The sequence below is a fragment of the Pelodiscus sinensis genome, chromosome 3 (assembly GCF_049634645.1).
Source record: "Pelodiscus sinensis isolate JC-2024 chromosome 3, ASM4963464v1, whole genome shotgun sequence".
In the NCBI taxonomy this organism is placed as follows: domain Eukaryota; kingdom Metazoa; phylum Chordata; order Testudines; family Trionychidae; genus Pelodiscus; species Pelodiscus sinensis.
Window position 1 is genome coordinate 88,062,586 of NC_134713.1, and position 18,262 is coordinate 88,080,847.

Consider the following 18,262-nt stretch of genomic DNA (forward strand, 5'->3'; position numbering starts at 1 on the left):
TAATTACTGATCAATGCACCTTTTGGATTTATTAACACAGATATATCATGTTAAATAAGAGGACTATGACAGAAGTTTATAAAATCATGACTGGTGTGGAGAAAGTAAATAAGGAAAAGTTATTTACTCCTTTCCAAATCACAAGAACTAGAGATCACCAAACGAAATTAATAGGTAGCAAGTTTAAAATAAACTAAAGGAAGTATTTCTTCATAAACACACAGTCAGCCTGAGGAGCTCCTTGCCAGAGGATGTTGTGAAGGCCAGGACTTTTACGGGGTTCAAAAAAGAGCTAGATAAATTCATGGGGGATATTCCATCAATGGTTATTATCCATGATAGGCAGGAATGGTGTGCCTAGCCTTTATTTGCCACAAGCTGGTAATGGCAAAAGGGGATGGAACATTTGATGATTACCTGTTCTGTTCATTCCATCTGGGGCACCTGGCATTGGCCACTTTTGAAAGACAGGATTCCAGACTAGATGGACCTTTAGTCTGTCTTATTATGTCCGTTCTTATGTTCCTATGGTAAATATAGATTCCCTTCACTTAGGCATATATCTAAAATTACAAGTTCCTTTGAGGAGAGAATATATTATTTCTGTATTTTGGATAAACCCAGCACACCATCGCCATTGTAATGATAGGTAATAATGCTTTGCTTTTATAACATATAATATAACTAAGTTTCTAGAATTGAGGGTCAGTGCCCATAGCAATGACATACTTATTATATAGTAATGGGTAATTTTTACTAATGGATTTAATTGACTGATTGTCTGGGAATTATCTTCATAGAAGAAAGAGTGAATGCAGTGATAGAAAATTCAGAGTGAAGATGTATAAGACTTTTCAACTAGTTTGCGTTCAAGTCACTTTTAAAAAACTGAAGTCAGTGTTGAATGTTTGGTTATTGTATTCTAATGTATACATCCCAAACAGGATATGCTATATTACATTTTTTACTTTTATTTTATTCCTGAATTGTGATGTTAAATTGTGACTGAGTCACTTTTCTGTAATAATACAAGTATACAGCTCCTAGAATTATTAAAACATTATGAAATCTTAAAAATCATGGGCAGCTTGTTATAGTACCAGTATTGCCCACAGGAAAATAAACACACAACATTACCTTTCATATGCTTCCCAATGTTTACATACTGGAAATTTCTTTTCCAAAAATTGGCATCATCCACATTTTTGGAGGACATGTATTTGAAATGGGAATATTTCTACCTGAACTGATATAACAAACACAGCCCTGTTACACAGCGTGTTTTATAGGCACTGACTCAGTGTGCACTCGGAGGCTCAAGAACCTATGAAAACATTAATGGTTGCTTCACACCCCTCAGCCATAGCTGTTCAGTGGGGCCCCAGGGCTGACTGTACAGCAGGTGGTGGGAGATGCTCAAGGAAGGGTGGAAAGGAGCCAGCAGTGGCTGGGGGGAAGCCTTGCCTGAGGGGGCTGAGAGAAGTGAGCCAAGGGTGGACAAGGAGCCTGGGGGAGGGGGCAGAGTGGGGATAAGAAGAGGCAAAGAGAGTGTGGGGACCTCAGAAAAAGGGGTGGGGTAGGGACAGGGCCTTAGAATAGAACCAGGGTAGAACACCTGCAATTTACATCATTTAGAAGTTAACTCATTTAAGAACTGGAACAAGGATCATTTGCTTATCTTAAACATTTTAGCAACTGTCTACCTTTCAGCTGGCCCACACAATACTGTGCCATCTCTTCCATAGAAAATCTCATCTGTGAGATTGGTACTATACTAGTGCTAAAGACCTTATATTGATTTTATCTTATGTGTCAAAAAGACAAAGACAGCAAACAAAGATAATATAGATTATACAGACTTTAAAAACAGAGCCCTTGCTCTGTTCCGGATCTGGTTGTTAACTTTTGGGGGAAAATAACAAATGATATCATAGCAGACATCTGGTAAACCGCTAAAGACTATGTTTGACTGCCTGCATTAGTGTAATATGAGCACACCTCCTGAAATGTAAAACTGATATCGGACACTAGACCAAAATTAACTCCTGGTTTGAACAGGTGCAGCTCCTACTAGAGTCAGTGGGAGGTGTGTGCCCTTAATTAAGGTCTAGGCTTGGCTTTCCTGTTCCCTATTACAAGATCAATCACCACAAAATTAATCCAACAGAGACAGAGGAAAACACTGTACATACTGCATCTACGGGACAGTCTACACAGCACCCAAAACTCAGAGCTATGCAAATTGCGTAGCTTATTTCCAGTCTATTTTGAAATAGGCTATTTCAGGCCATCCCTTTACCCTCATGAAATGAGGTTTACAGGGATGGCAAAATAATGTGCCCATTACCAAAAAATATTTTGAAATTTCGGGCATGTTTCTAAGATGTGGGGTAGCTATTTCAGGATACCTCGCTATCCCGAAATATCTGTGTTGTGTAGACATTACCTAAGGGCCCAATCTAATGTGCACTGAAGTCAGTCATTGGGGCTTTAACAGACATTGAGGCCATAAAAGTCCGTAAAAGCATATGCATTGCTTAACAGGATAAATGGGAAAGAATACATTTCTACTTTCCATTAATGGACTGATCTGCTGCACAGATTTGTCCACAGACTGCTGAGAATCAATATCCATAAATTTCAAGCAGTTTTTGCCATCTCACATACAGTTTGTGACAGGATTAGAAGAAAAGCATGATTGTGCTATATCATGAGTCTCTACTGCATTCAAATCAGTGCTCATTCTGTCAGCAAAGAGGCAAAAATATTTATTAAAAAGGAGGAGAGGCCTAGATATGTACCATTATCAGTCATTAGAGAGAGAAGATAAACTGTCCAGAAAATCCCGCTGAGCCATTTCTGACCTTGTATTTTCCAGGTTTCATATGTATAGCATTCTTGTTGTTCATTAAGCCCCCAAATTCAGATTACAAAGGAATCAACTAGTTTAAATGCTCCCGTTACAACTGAGTTTGGTTTGTTTGCTTACTGCAACTGTATCAAGATTTTTCTCCCAGTCACTGCTAGTGTCCACAAGTCTTACACACGGCTTCTGTTGCATTCTAACATATGCTCATTTTTTGCTCTCGTTTTTACAGTTCTTTTGATAATTTAATGTACATGAAAGATGTCAATGGACATCGTTAGAGACATGAAATCTTTGAATCCATCTGCAAATTAAGGACAACAGGGAGAGAAGTTAATTAATTTTTTCCACTCAGTCTCATCACTGTCCATCAGTCCTCACACAGAGGGACTATCTCTAATCATGAGAGGAAACAAAGGATGAACTACTCCATCATGTTTACTGAAGAATCCAATTATAAGATAAAGTAACACCCACCTGAATTTAACTTACATCTTGCATTTTTCTGATTGTCCTCAGCATGTTAGACCACCAAAGACTTCCTTATGCATACAGAATTGTCTGCTTTGGACTTGTTTTCATCAAGTTAACTGATTGTCAGATAACAAGACAAAGGCTAGCACAGATACTTTCCAAAAAGTTTATTCCGGGATACACTTTATCTTTACCTTAAGCTAACCTTAGTCTAGACAGTCTCATAAAGAGCAGTCTGGATCCACACAGAAAGTTTAGTCATTGCAGTGCTTAGAAAATTGCTGGAACAACATTGGGATCCACAAACTTAGGCTCATAAAATCATAGCACCATAGAGCTGGAAGAGACCTCAGAAGGTCATCAAGTCCAGCCCCCTGCTCTAGGCAGGACCAATCCCAACTAAATCAACCCAGCCAGGGTTTTGTCAAGCTGAGATTTATTTAGTCTCAAACTTGATTTAGTGCCTAGGCTCCTAAAAAATGCACAGGCAGAGATAGGTTCCTCAGGTTATATCTAAATTATGAGCTAGAGAAGTGGTTCCCAGCTCATGGAAACCTACTTATACTAGCTCTCATCTGGGCTAGCATGCTAAAATGGTAGTGTAGCCATGGTAACATGGGCAGTGGTAGCACAGTCTAGCCACCTTCAGTACATAACCACAGAGTTCAAAAAATTTGTACTCAGGGAGTCTAGCCTATGCTGCTGCTTGCTGCGCCTGTGCTACTAATATTATTAGCTCAATGAAAGCTATCATGCGGATGACTATGCAACCTCCCTACCTGGTAGTGTAGATGTAGCCTAAGAATGGGATCCACTAAAGCAAGACACTAGGCCAGTATCTGTCTAAGCCAGTCAATGGGAGATGCTGATGAGAGGAATGTAACCTAAATCTCACATCTCTCATGGTGGCACAGTAATCCAGGTTGCAGAGAGGCACCTATCTCTGCATATAATCCACAGTCAGGAGCTCCTCTCCTGTAGTCATACAGTTTAGGCACCTAAGTCACTTCTTGCAAGAATAAGTTAGGTATCTGCCTAACTCCACACAGAGTTAGTGAGTTATCAGCCCTCACAAGGCAAGATGAGGCTGGAACTCCAGCTCAAGTCCCTGTGGTAGAGCTCAGGCTTCAGTTGCAGTTGGTTGGACTCAGGCTTGGGCCTCAGTCCCTGCAGCAGGGTTTTGGCATGAAGCATCAGAGATTTGAGGAGGAAGCACCATCTCCACTCTGTCTCACCTCAGCAGGCCTCTCAACTTGTGCTGACTCTGCCTCCAATGATCTTTACATGCGCCTTCTGTGAGAACCCAGAACGTTGAAGGCTTGCTCTGCTTCAGACAAGCACGACTTCACAGCACCACATTAACTCACTGCTTCTTCCTGTCTAGGCAGCCAGATCTGTCCTTATTGATACGCAGAATATGCAGCTGTGTAGCAAACCAGAAAATTTGGGGTACCACTGAGTCTTAATGTCTACCTGCTCCTGCCCCTGTTCTGTGGCTCTGCTTCCTCCTTCGGAGAAAATCTAGTTAACTTAAATGTGATAAAGCCTGACAGAACTATAAGCAGAACAACTTGTGAAAGAGCCATTCAAGGGATAATTAATCCATTTAACAAGCATTAGCCCACCTCAGATACATACTGTCATTTTCTGAATTTACTGTGTTAGTCACCAGGACCTTCGTTTAAAATTTGCTTTTAAAATATTTCATGTGTTGCTGAAGATTATAAAATCACATCTCTAAAAATTTGTCATCCCCTGTTCCCTCCTTCCCCAGCTGCTGTTGGGCATAGAGACACCACTTTAATAGTACTGTGTAGGGCCCCATAAATCCTAAGGACAGCCCTACAGACAGCATTATTGTTCTTCACAGCTAGCAAGACAGTACTTTTTCAGTGAGGTCTTATGCAATGGATAAATTGTTAAAGAGAACTCAACCAAGTATGTCACAGAATGAACAAAGAAGACAAAGTATAGAAAATACAATTCAAGCTATTTGAGGCACCGTTTTACAGCAATTGAAACTAAAATTTATTGTATTATGTGCTGTGAAATGCTAAATGCTGAAAGCATGAAACCTTCTAAATTAATTCAGCATTTGGAAAGTAAACATCCATGATTAAAGAACAAGCCTCTTGAGGTCTTTAAGAGAAAACTGAACAGCTTGAATAGACAGCAAACACTGATTTGGAAAACAAGTAATGTCAGTAAGAATGCTCTTGAAACTTCATATCTCATGTCACTTCATATTACCCAAATACATAAGGCATATACAATAACAGAATCTCATACTTCCTGTGGCATTAAAAATGCTTACAAGCACGCTTAGCCATGAAGAGTCAAATAAGCTAATGATATTCCGTGACCAAAGATACTGTTTTGAGGCATATTAATGACAACATTCATGAGCAGTTGAAAGAAAAGTTAAAATGGTGTTCAGTTTGATGAATCAGCAGATATTTCAGACTTAGCGCAGTTCTTAGCTCTCATTTGATATCATCTGGATGTTACTGTTGAAGAAAACATGCTCTTCTGCAAAGCGCTGCCTAGCCACATACCTAGTGAATGTTTATGTATCCTGTTTGTTGACGCTGCTAATTATTTTGAAATCAATTGGGAAAAACGTATTGCTGTATGCAGTGACAGGGCCCAATCAATGACTGGTAAGAACAGTGGGCTTGTTGCAAGATGAAGAACCATTATGCCACATGCAATTTGGAGCCATTTTTTCTTACATCAATGAGCCCTCACTGAAAAAGGGATGCCTTCTGTTTTATGTCAGGTGCTTGAAGAGTCTGGAAAAATTGTGGATTTCATAAAGTTGGCTTCTATCAGTTCACCTTTTTGAAGTTTATTGTGATGAAATGTGTGCGCGTCATAAAAGTATTTTCTTATATACTCATGTGAGATGGCTTTCACGAGGAAAAGTGTTAAGCAAACTTTTTGAATTACGAGCTGAAGGACTTATGTTTCTGCAGCATCAAGGGTCTCCTTTTGTTAAATCATTCAGGCGATGTCTAGATTGCAGCCTTCTTTTGGAAGAAGCTTTTCCGGAAGATATCTTCCAGAAAAACTTCTTCCAAAAGAGAGCGTCCACACACCAAAAGCGCATCAAAAAAACAATCTGCTTTTTCAAAAGATAGGTTCCACATTTATTGGACGCTATCTCACATTTAAATTGTGATGTCGTCAGTCATATGAATAAGCTGACGATGAGTTTTCCAAGAAGTACACAAAAACATAATTGTGTTTGTGAAACAAGCAAAGAAGCTTCTTTGGACTGAGCAGCATCAGAGTGAAAACCTCAAGTCATTTCTTCTGAGTTGCGAGTTTGTGAAACTCATTGCTAGTGACAAGTGTGTGGACATTAAACAATTAAAATACATTATGATTGAATATATATTTAAACTTGATAAGCAGCTCCAGGATTACTTCCCGCCTGATGATGAAGAACTTGGCAGGAGGTGAATAATTAATCTATTCAACAAAGGAGTAGTTGAGTCTGTCGAACTCACAGGAAGCCTGCAAGAGAAAGCGATTGAGCTTTCATCTGATAACAATTCTTCAGTGTTCATTTCCTTCAAAAGAAGTAAGCACATTTTGGATAAAGCATGAGTATCCCAAACTCATAACTGAAGCTTTGAAAGTTTTAATCCTGTTCACAACATTGTATTTATGTGAACCAGGATTCCCATCAGTGCTTGCGATAAAGACAAAGCAACTAAATAAATTATTTGTGGAGAATGACCTGCTGCTGTGTGTGTCTTCAACCCACCATAACAATATTAGCTGGTACAAAACAAGCACAAGTGTTTCACTGAAGAACTCTAGGGCTATGTCTAGACTGCATCACTTTTTCTTGAAGCTTCTGAACTGTAATTAAATATTAATTGGGCCCCAGAAAGTGTGAAAATACTCTGTAGCCCAGTGGTTAAGGTAATCACTGGAGCGGTGGTAGATCCAATCCAAAAAGCAAAAAGAGGAATTGAACCAAAGTCTCCATATCCCAGATGAGTACCCTAACCCAAGGTTTCCCATAGAGCAGACCTTAGTCTTAGAAGAGTTATAGCATTAACCCATTACTGTCCAAACACACACATCTCCAAGCCTGGTGCAGCGGGGAGACCCCAGGGGAAGGTGAGGCAACCCTTTCCCTTGCAGTGGCAGCTCCTGACCTTCAGGGTTGGGCCCAGGTCCATACACAAAGGGCACGTCTAGACTATCCTCAGCTTCCAAAAGAAGATATGCAAATTTGGCATGAATTTGCATATCTTCTTCTGATCCCTTTTTTGGAGGAGGTTTTTTCAGAAAAAAAAGCAGTCTAAATGGGGCTTTTCAAGCATAAACTCCCTTTTTCAAAAGAACCCTTATTCCTCAAAAAATGAGATTTACAGGGTTCTTTTGCGCGAAAAACCCCATCTAGACTGCTTTTTTTTTCTCAAAAAAAACTCTTCCGAAAAAGAGATAGGAAGAAGATATGCAAATGTGCGCCAAATTTGCATATCTTCTTTCAGAATCCATGGGTAGTCTAGACGTGCCTTAAATATTGTAACCTGGTGCACAGGCTGCAGCACCACCCAGATTTAGCCCAGCTGCTGCCGCTGTCATGAGTAAGAGCTGGTCAAACCAACTCTAAGTGGAACTGTGACCCCCATATGCCAAGCCCCAATGCATGGAATGGGGAGCCAGATCCAGTCAAGTAGGTCAGGAGGCATCACCGTGGGGTGAGTACTAATAACGCTTGTTCTCCAACTCCTCACTCATGCCCTTCCACTTAGGGCCTCCCTTCCATACCAGGATAGGATTGAAAAACTTGTATGGTGGTTCAAAAAAGGAGATAAACACAGTTGGTGGGTTGCCTTACAAAAAAGTTTAGGAACCACTGCCCTAACCACTAGGCTAGAAGTTCAGTGTAGTCCCCTCGTCTCAATGGTCAATTTGTGTGCAGTTAAGCAACCTCTGAACATGCTTACCTGACAAGGCCCTGAAGAGAAGATATGAGGAGGAATGCCTATCTCCCCCTTACTTTGTGAGTGCTCTGGCGCTTAGGCCTGAGATAGGAAATTGGATCCCTAGAATGAGGCCCCAGTGCACATGCTCAAAGGCAGGAAATTATGTGCCCATGGAACATTTACAGCACAAATTTAGGTGATACTGTAAGTGGAGGGTGTATGCTTTCTCTGTCTGGCCAATTGAAGGGAACAATGCTTTAAGTCCAGGCAAGGATGAGAGGTCAAAATTAAAAAGGGGACAAGAGGCCAGAGTGTCAACACTGGCTCATGCTCGGGAAACTAGATGGGCAGAAGGGTTTGAAAGGGCAGCCCTGTGAGGAGAATCCCCATTTTACACAGAGCAGACTGAGGGAGCTCCCTTCCTTTTAGGTGGTGAAATACCAGGTTTGCTCAAGGCCTGCTGAGAATATTGCCCTAGCTGCCCCTTTTTTAGGAGGGCTGGGAAGGATTTTTTTCCATTCCACCAAATTGGTTAGGGAGGGCTTTGTTGACATGTGGCAAGAACTTAGGTTATATGTTGCAACTCATTATATAAGGGTACGTCTAAACTACATGCCTCCGTCGACGGAGGCATGTAGATTAGCCAGATCGGCAGAGGGAAATGAAGCCGCGATTAAAATAATCGCGGCTTCATTTAAATTTAAATGGCTTCCCCGCTCTGCCGATCAGCTGTTTGTCGGCAGATCGGGGCAGTCTGGATGCGACGCGCCGACAAAGAAACCTTTCTTGATCGGCACAGGTAAACCTGGTTTCACGAGGCATACCTGTGCCGATGAAGAAAGGCTTCTTTGTCGGCACGTCGCGTCCAGACTGCCCCGATCTGCCGACAAACAGCTGATCGGCAGAGCGGGGCAGCCATTTAAATTTAAATGAAGCCGCGATTATTTTAATCGCGGCTTCATTTCCCTCTGCCGATCTGGCTAATCTACATGCCTCCGTTGATGGAGGCATGTAGTTTAGACACACCCTTAGTGTGTGGAAGGATTCACAGTACAGCTACTCCATAGAAAAGACATACAGTGACCAGATAAATGGCATAGTAAAGGCCTCAAAAAGGAGGTGAAAGGTGAAAGGAATAGAATGGAAGGACAGTGGGGCTGTGGCTCCTCTGAATGGTACAGCAAGAAACCAATCCCCTTTCTTGTAGACCAGCTTAACCCTCCTAAAAGGGAGGAGAATGAATGGTAGGGTCCCAGCAATGAATTGGTTGGGGGACCTGGATGGAAAAAGGGGGAGCTGGCAGAAGCCTCCTGTGTAGTTATCGAATGAATGTGGAGTTACCTGCCAGATAGTCCCATCTAATGATCAAGTTGTGACCTGATTAAATGACATCAATTGTTTCCTGACCTTATTTTGGTATAGCTAAACAAGTGAGTTTAGATGGCTAAGGTGTGGCGGTGGAGGGCAAGGTGGTAGATTACAAGGGTACGTCTACACTACAGCGCTAGTTCGAACTAACTTAGTTCGAATTAGTTAATTCGAACTAAGCTAGTTCGAACTAACGCATCTAGAACTAAAAACTAGTTCGAACTAGCGTTTTGCTAATTCGAACTAGTAAGTCCACATTGAGTGGACTCTGAACAGGGCTTAAGGATGGCCGGAAGCAGTGCCGGCAGGGCATAAAAGGAGGACTTAGAGCATGGAGATGCTGTCTCAGGCTAGCCGAGGGCTGCGCTTAAAGGGTCCCGACCCCCACCCCGGACACACAGTTCTAAGGGGTGCCCCGCTTGCAAAGAAGTTCTGGCTTGGAGTGCCCTGAGTGCCCACACTGGGCACATCACACCACTCGGCCATCAGCCCGGCTGCACTTGCCGCAGGCTGCCATCTGGGGAGAGGGAGTAATTGGGGGGCTGCAGGAGAGCTTCCACCCCCAGAAGCCCGCAGAGCCAGCCCAGTCCTCCCCATCGGGGGCTCGTACCCCATTCCTCCCTCACCTCCTTCCACTTGCCCTTCCCTAGCCCCCCTTCTTATTGATGTACAAAATAAAGATAACGTTTCTTCCAACATTGACTCTGTCTTTATTGAACAAAACTGGGGGAGACTGGGAAAAGGAGGTGGGAGAGGGGAAGAGAAAGGCTGGGAGAGGGGAGGGCAACTAACATGATCAGGGGTTGGGAACAGGTCCCAGATGAAGAGAGGCTACAGAGACTGGGACTGTTCAGCTTAGAAAAGAGGAGACGGAGGGGGGACAGGATAGAGGTCTCTAAAAGCAGGGGTTGGGTGGAGAGGGTGCATTCAGAAAAGTTCTTCCTGAGTTCCCATCAAGAAGGACTAGAGGACACCAAAGGAAAGGAATGGGTAGCAGGCTTGAAACTAGTAAGAGAAAGTTGTTGTTGTTGTTGACAAAGCAAATAGTTAACCTGTGGAACTCCTTGCTGCAGGAGGCTGTGAAGGCTACAACTAGAACAGAGTTGAAAGGGAAGTGAGATAAAGTGATGGAGGTTGGGTCCATGGAGTCCTATTAGCCAGAGGGTAGGAGTGGTATCCCTGCCCAAAGTTTGTGGAAGGCTGGAGAGGGATGGCACGAGACAAATGGCTTGGTCATTGTCTTCGGTCCATCCCCTCCAGGGTCCCTAGGGTTGGCCGCTGTTGGCAGACAGGCTACTGGGCTAGATGGACCTTTGGTCTGACCCAGTACGGCCATTGTAAGCTCAGGGCTCAGTGTCGGGGGTCTCAGTGGACCCCCTTGATTTTCATGCACACCTGGTCCTGGGTGGCCAGGCTGGCAGCTCTCCTGCCCTAGACGGCCACTTTCCTGTGCCTAGTGCGGAGATCGTGGACGAGGTCCACGATGTCCGCACTAGCCCAGGAAGGTGCCCGCCTCTTGCGGTCCAGGGCAAGCTCCTGGGAGCCGCCAGCCTGGTCCCGGCAAGAGGGGGTGGGCTGGGGGGCATCGGGTGGGTGGCTCTGTGCCGTGCCAGGTGCAGGGTCTGCTAGCTGGGTGCTGGCAGGCTTGCACCTGGCACGGGCACCGTAGCCAGCCCGTGCCCCTTTAAGGGGTCCGGGGCCGGGAGGGGGGCATAGAGTTTCCCTGGTGTTGGCCAGAGTGGCCACCAGGGAAACCTGGGGAGGGCTAGCCTCCCACTAGTTCGAACTAAAGGGCTACACAGCCCTTAGTTCGAACTAGCTAGTTCGAACTAGGCGTTAGTCCTCGTAAAATGAGGTTTACCTAGTTCGAACTAAGCGCTCCGCTAGTTCGATTCAAATTCGAACTAGCGGAGCGCTAGTGTAGCGCATAGGAAAGTTAGTTCGAACTAACGTCCGTTAGTTCGAACTAACTTTCTAGTGTAGACATACCCCAATAGAACTTAAAACTGGTCCAAATGGGCCTAAGTCCTTCTGTGGATATGAGCCAGCGTGTGTCCATAGGTCTAGCGCAGGCGTGGGCAAAATATGGCCCGTGGGCAGGATCCGGCCTGCTGAGCCACTGGATACAGCCCGCAGAGACAGGCAGGCTCCCCTGCTTGCCACGCAGCCCCGCATGCTCCGAGCAGAAACGTGACTGCAGGGCTCCGTTTCTGTTTTAAAACTGGAGGGGTGGGGGGAAGTTTCAGGAACCACCCTGCCTCCAGCACAATCCCATTGGCCGGTTTCTTACCAGAAACCAACCAATGGGAGCTGCTTGTTGGAATAATAGGCCCCCCCCCTCTCCTCGGCTCAGTTATTCAATGAAGCACATGGCCAGGCAAGCAGGCTGGCTGGCTGGGAAACATTTTAAACTCTGCAGTCAGGCAGGTTAGTTTGGCAGCTGCCAGGGAAGTCACTTGGCCACAGCCTGCTTCTGGCACCCCAGCCCATTTCTGCCCCAACCATCTGCCCCACCCCACACTCAACATACCCAAACTTTCTGTCCCCCTCTTACACTCATACCCCTCCCAAATCTGGAACCCCAAACTCCTGTCCCAGATCACAATACCCTCCTACCCTAGGTCACATCCCTAACTCCTGCACTCCAGTCCCCTGCCCTAGGTCACAATTTCCTCCTTCACCCAAACTCCCTCCCAGGTGCCAGTCGCCCTCCTGCACCCCATTTCCTTATCCCAAGCTCCCTTCTGCACCCGACCTCCATCCCAGACCCTGCATCTCCTCCATTAATATCATGGAAGAGTGCGGCTCTCGACTACTTTCCAAAAACTTGGAGTGGCCCCCCCCATCAAAAATTATTGCCCACCCCTGGTCTAGAGGAATGTAAAGAGAGTTTACCCTACATAGCTTCACATATAATTTTTTAATCTGGCTCATGGCCGGATAAATTATATGCTATTAGCAAATTCATGCACACAGGCTGAAGCATTTGGAGCCCGTTAGGAGATCCTAAACTACCATAGCTTCAAATTGATTTCAAATTATTCAGATATATTTCTTGCCTCGCTACTTTATCCCTGTCAAAATCCAAGAAAATCCTTGTGTTTCAGATACAGACCTATTTTGTTTGTTTTTCCCCTTGTAATGATTTTAGTGGATCGCATAGTAATCTACTTTTAAAACATTCATATATCCATGGAAGGCAGATAGAGAGCAGATAACCTAAACTAGCCCCATGGCATTTGGGGAGCAGATCCAATTTAACATGAATATTTCTGAACGATCTGTATAACTGAGATTACTCCCCACTAGAAACACTGAAGATTTCTGGATGGATTATCTAACCTACAGCAACACTTATGAAGAAAACACATCACACACAGCCCTTAAAGAAACTGAACAATATATAAACTACACTCCCAACTTCGAAAATTTGTCTTCACGAGGCAAATTTCTTCTAATCTCTGTATGAAGTTGGAGCCAGCGGAAAATATACTCTAGAATACATTATTTCTGCACATTGCAAGTTAAATGTTACCAGCAAAAGCAAGTTTCTATTTTGATTGAATCTGATTAATTTATAAGCCATAAAATGCAACAACAAACTAACTCCACATATTTAAAATAGGGAAGCATTAGAATTTTCTCTTCAGAGATTTTCCTCTTGCATTTTGATATTCTGTGTCTTATATTTTATGACAAGTAGCTTTAATTTTCTTGTAATCACATCATATCTTATTTTTGAGGTGACAAAAGAGTCTCTAATATCATAGAAGTCTTACATGGCCATTTTAAAGAACACAATTTATCTCTATCAATGTGACATACTGTTAATAAATCTTAAATATTATGAATTCATGTTTAGAAAAATGACAGACTCAAGCAGCAGCAAGGATAATCTTTGTCACCAAGGCAACCATCCTGATCCTCAATGAGATGGCAGAATAGTTTATTAAATAATTGCAAAGGAGTATGTATTTTAAAAGATGTTTCATTCTAAGGTGTTTCTAGTTATCAAGCAGGCTTAAAATAATTATCATTTCCCCAGTGCTACTGGTTTCTAGAAGGAACAAAGATTTTATTTCCTAAAATGTGGGCACTGCTTGACTTATCTAGTGTTCCGAGGATATACAGAACATGCCGCATAATTGTTTTAAATGCCTCCAAGAAAAAAAGCTTGCAGCCTGCTCACCAACCATTTTCAAACCGTGACAGGAGATATATTCACTATATTGTTAGCAGGCCTGCACAGCTTTATGTTGTAGACCCAAAAGAAGCCTGATAGTCTGATGATAGTCAGACTTACATGAGCTAAAGCTGCAGCTTTCTGCAGTTTGATTGAAAATCCCTGTTTAACAAGCAGTTTTGGAACCCTTTTTTATCCTCTCCGCCTTGTTTTGTCCTCCCCCCAAGCCTTTACCATGTTAATTTTCTTTATCAAGAGTTTACAGTGTCTACTAACAGCCCCGCTCTCCCCATGCACTACAAAAAAACAAACATTAGTAAGAGGAGGGATGGGAAAGAGAAGTAAATTATAGCTTCCTGAAGCACTTTATACTAGAGGTGTCCTCTCAGCACACTTCAGCCTCACATTAGTATGAATAAAGCCCCATAGCCCCTTCATGAGGAGACAGGAGGATGGTTTTATATTTCCATCAACAAATACAGTTGTTCATTTCCAGTCCGCTTATTTTATTATGCTGTTGTTGGGCTGCGCACTGTTAATAAGTAGTCATTTGTAATAATATGTATTACAAACGCAGCATCTACAGGGACAAATTGAGGTCAGGGCCCACTGAGTTATGAACTGTATGTGTACATAATCAGAGACTTTCCATTCTCCAAAGAGCTTATAGTGTAAACAAAACAAAACAAAAACCACAAGAACATGGTAGAAATATTATTCCCATTTCCTAAACGTGGAGCTTTATGATTACATGACTTATCTATGGTCACACGGGAAACCAGCATCAGAGATGGTGACTTAACTTTGATCCTCTGAAGCCTAGTCTAGTCCTTTAACCCCCATCTCTCTACATTAGTATTAAACAGTCATTCTGAGGGTGAACTGAGCTTTTAATATCAACAATTGTTTTAAATTGCAACCATTATGACTAGATTGATTTTAAGGGGTTATATTTTTATGTATCTTTTGCTGAGTAAACTATAGCAAGGGAGCCGGGTTTCAAGCTATTCACTCTTCCTCCTTCCCTGTTCCTTCCCCTCCCTTTGGCTATACAAAACAAAACTGACTTATACAGGCAGTAAGGCTAAACATTTTGGACCAGGCATACAAAGGGTATTTAGACTCCTAACTTCCACCAATATTAGTGGAAATTAGGAACCTAAACATCTATGTGACTCTCAAACTTTGAGTTTAAAATCTGCATTTTCTCAAAAATATCCATATGATAGGGGGAATAGACGCCACCCAAAATGCCTGGCAAGATTATGGTTAATAACTCTGCCTCCAGCAGCCAGAAGCTCTACATTTGCTGCCCACGATGATGTTGGGCTACATCCGTGCTGGTTTAGCTCATCTTACTTGCAACAGGTGTGTGATTATCCTGGCTAGTTGGTGGTGGTGTAAACCAATAGCTAAGCGACAGCTGGAATGATTTGGATTAGGAGCTTCAGATTTCCAGAGATGAGTCATTTTTAACTTGCTCCTAGACATTGTCTTTTCAGAGAATTTTTGTCAATTCTCCCTTTGTTAGTCTCCTTAGGGGTGTGTCTAGACTACATGCCTCCTTCGACGGAGGCATGTAGATTAGCCAGATCGGAAGAGGGAAATGAAGCCGCGATTAAAATAATCGCGGCTTCATTTAAATTTAAATGGCTGCCCCGATCTGCCGATCAGCTGTTTGTCGGCAGATCGGGGCAGTCTGGACGCGATGCGCCGACAAAGAAGCCTTTCTTGATCGGCACAGGTAAACCTGGTTTCACGAGGCTTACCTGTGCCGATGAAGAAAGGCTTCTTTGTCGGCGCGTCGCGTCCAGACTGCCCCGATCTGCCGACAAACAGCTGATCGGCAGATCGGGGCAGCCATTTAAATTTAAATGAAGCCGCGATTATTTTAATCGCGGCTTCATTTCCCTCTTCCGATCTGGCTAATCTACATGCCTCCGTCGAAGGAGGCATGTAGTCTAGACACACCCTAGGAGACATTCTAAACTATATAGCTATTGTCTGGCTCTACTTTAAGCAGAAAAGGCTGGTTAGGACACAGCTATTTTTATTCAGTGGTGTGGGGAAAGGAAGCTGTATAATGGACTCATTCCCAACATGTTAACACTACATGGGGCTACAGTCTAAATCATTATAGCAGTCACAATACAAAAAATAATATTTCTGACTCTCAGAATGAACTCTGAGATTTATGTCTCCCAATGGGCATAGCCTTTGGGAATGGCCAAGGAGTTGATGGTGCAGGTGTTAAAAGGAGCTCTATCTTTTATGTTCCCCTGATTCTTGGAGCTGCCAGGCTTAAACTGAAGTTGTCTCACACTAGCTCTAATTTATGCCAAAAATAATAGCTCCTGTGGGGCTTTTATGGCAGCTGGAGATAGCTAGAATGCAGTAGTGATCAAGACATCCTTTCCTTGATACAGTCCACTACCCTCCATTGGCATGGGGCCAGAGAGAGAGGCTTTGTGCTAATCGACACCTTAAGTGAATCTTCAGATGGCCACTGAAACCAGAATTAAGTCTACTTTCTGCTGCAGAACAGGTCCTAGGATGGATTAGGACCTGGCCTCAGAAATTGTAAGTAATCTCTTAGCATTAGTGGAGCTCCACCCAACCTATTAATAATAAAAATATCAGTGCAGACTGACCAGTAGTCTCCCTATCACCTGCCCCGTGAGTGTTTTGATTATGGGGTGATATCAGTGGTGCAAATGGGTCAGTTCAGACTGTCATACCACAGGTAATATTAACTGGTATGGTGTGCCAGAAAGACTCCCTGTCTGCCATGCCCAGCCCCTCCACTAGCTGACACAATTCTGTTTACAGGGCTGAGGGCTGGGAGGCAGGGCTGGGAGTGCTGAGGCAGCCAGAGAACCTGTCAGAATTCTACTCTTTTCCCCACTGCCCCTCCCATTGGTGACAGGAGCAGAAATGCCAGCCCTGCACCTCCCCACCCACCCCAGCCCAGTACTCAGGCACATGGCAGCTCTGTAGAAAGGGAAGGGCTGGTGTGGTGAAATTAGCAGAACTGCTCCTCCAGTTCCCCTTACCCCAGATATTATGGGATGAGGTGTGGGGAAAGAGAAGGGGGTCCCAACCTGGGCACTGGGTGGAGTCACATGCCTCCCCTTAGCTTATGTGCCCTATAGTCCTGTACTGGTAAGAAATTTTGAATGCTGCACAGTAAATCAGCTCCCGGGGTGTCTACACTGGCAAGGCAGTAAGTGCGCACTAACTCTGCACTTGCTGCACTCTAGATAAATTACCTTGACAAGAACATAAAGCTTGCTATGCTCCAGATACAGTGCGGGGCAGGGGAGGGGACAGTGTCCACACTTGAACTGATTGCTCTATTGTATCTGGCCTTCAGAAATGGCCCATAATCCCTCAAGTCCTCTCTGTTCCTTGTTTGGAATTCCTCCTCTGTCTGTCTGCCCTGCAGGTATGCACATCTCCCCTTTCAGAGCTCCCTCTCTGACAGCCTGCATGCTGTGCTGATTTGCTCCAGGACACAGATAAAATGCTTGTGCTGTTGAACACAGAGGCAGATGTGTGTGTATTTGTGTGTGTGTGAAAGAGAGAGAGAGAGGGAGAGAGAGCACCAGGGAGGAAGATGGGGCAGGGGGGAGGGGGATGGAGGAGGAAGAGGGATGAGTTGTTGGGATTTCCCCCTTCTCCTGCCTCAGCAGGGACTGTTTCTTACTAGTATCTGAATTTAGAAGATAACATGTTGACACCCCTCGAAAGCATAGTGCCCCTCCCACTCCCCATACACATTCCCTGTCATCCTTTCTCCCCTTCCCTTGACTTCTGTTGAAAAGCAGCTGTCAATTAGCAGGATGACCATGGAGCAATGGGATTGGGACACCTGAATCATGTGATGCTGACTGCCCCATGTGGCATTGCAAACCCTTCCTAAAGCACCCTGTGGCCACAATGCACTGCTCTCTGTGGCACTGCAAAAGCTGAAAATGTGGACATGCTGCACCTTCATAAGGACCACGGTGTGGACACACAGAGGTTTCCCTGCAGTGCTTTGTAAGCCACGCTGTAACTACCAGCATGTTGCGTATGCCAGTGTAGACATGGCCTTACATAATTAATCAGCGTATGGAAATCTGGCAGGATCCTTATTTTGGGGAAACTACTCTGGGCTGGTCTTCACTATGAGCTTAGATCTACATTTTCAGCATTAGGTTCCTGAATTTGAGTGTTCCATTGCCAATGCTCTGGCAAGCACTTTGAACTCCAGTGCCCTTCAGCCAGGTGAGGAGGAAAAGCCCCTGGGAACTTTTGAATGTTCATTTTTCACTGGAGAAGCATGGAGAGCTCACCAGCACCAGCTCTGAGCCCACATATCCAGGTTCACAAAAGCCTCCAGCACAGAGTGTTTACGGACAGTGGATTTGATTGCTGGGG

The 18,262-nt window shown here is 44.0% G+C and overlaps 1 protein-coding gene across 20 annotated transcripts in view; it reads right to left on the minus strand.

Moving 5' to 3' along the window:
- Positions 1-18,262, minus strand: part of TRDN (triadin) — a 322,289-nt gene that overhangs the window by 216,645 nt on the left and 87,382 nt on the right. The window lies entirely within an intron of this gene.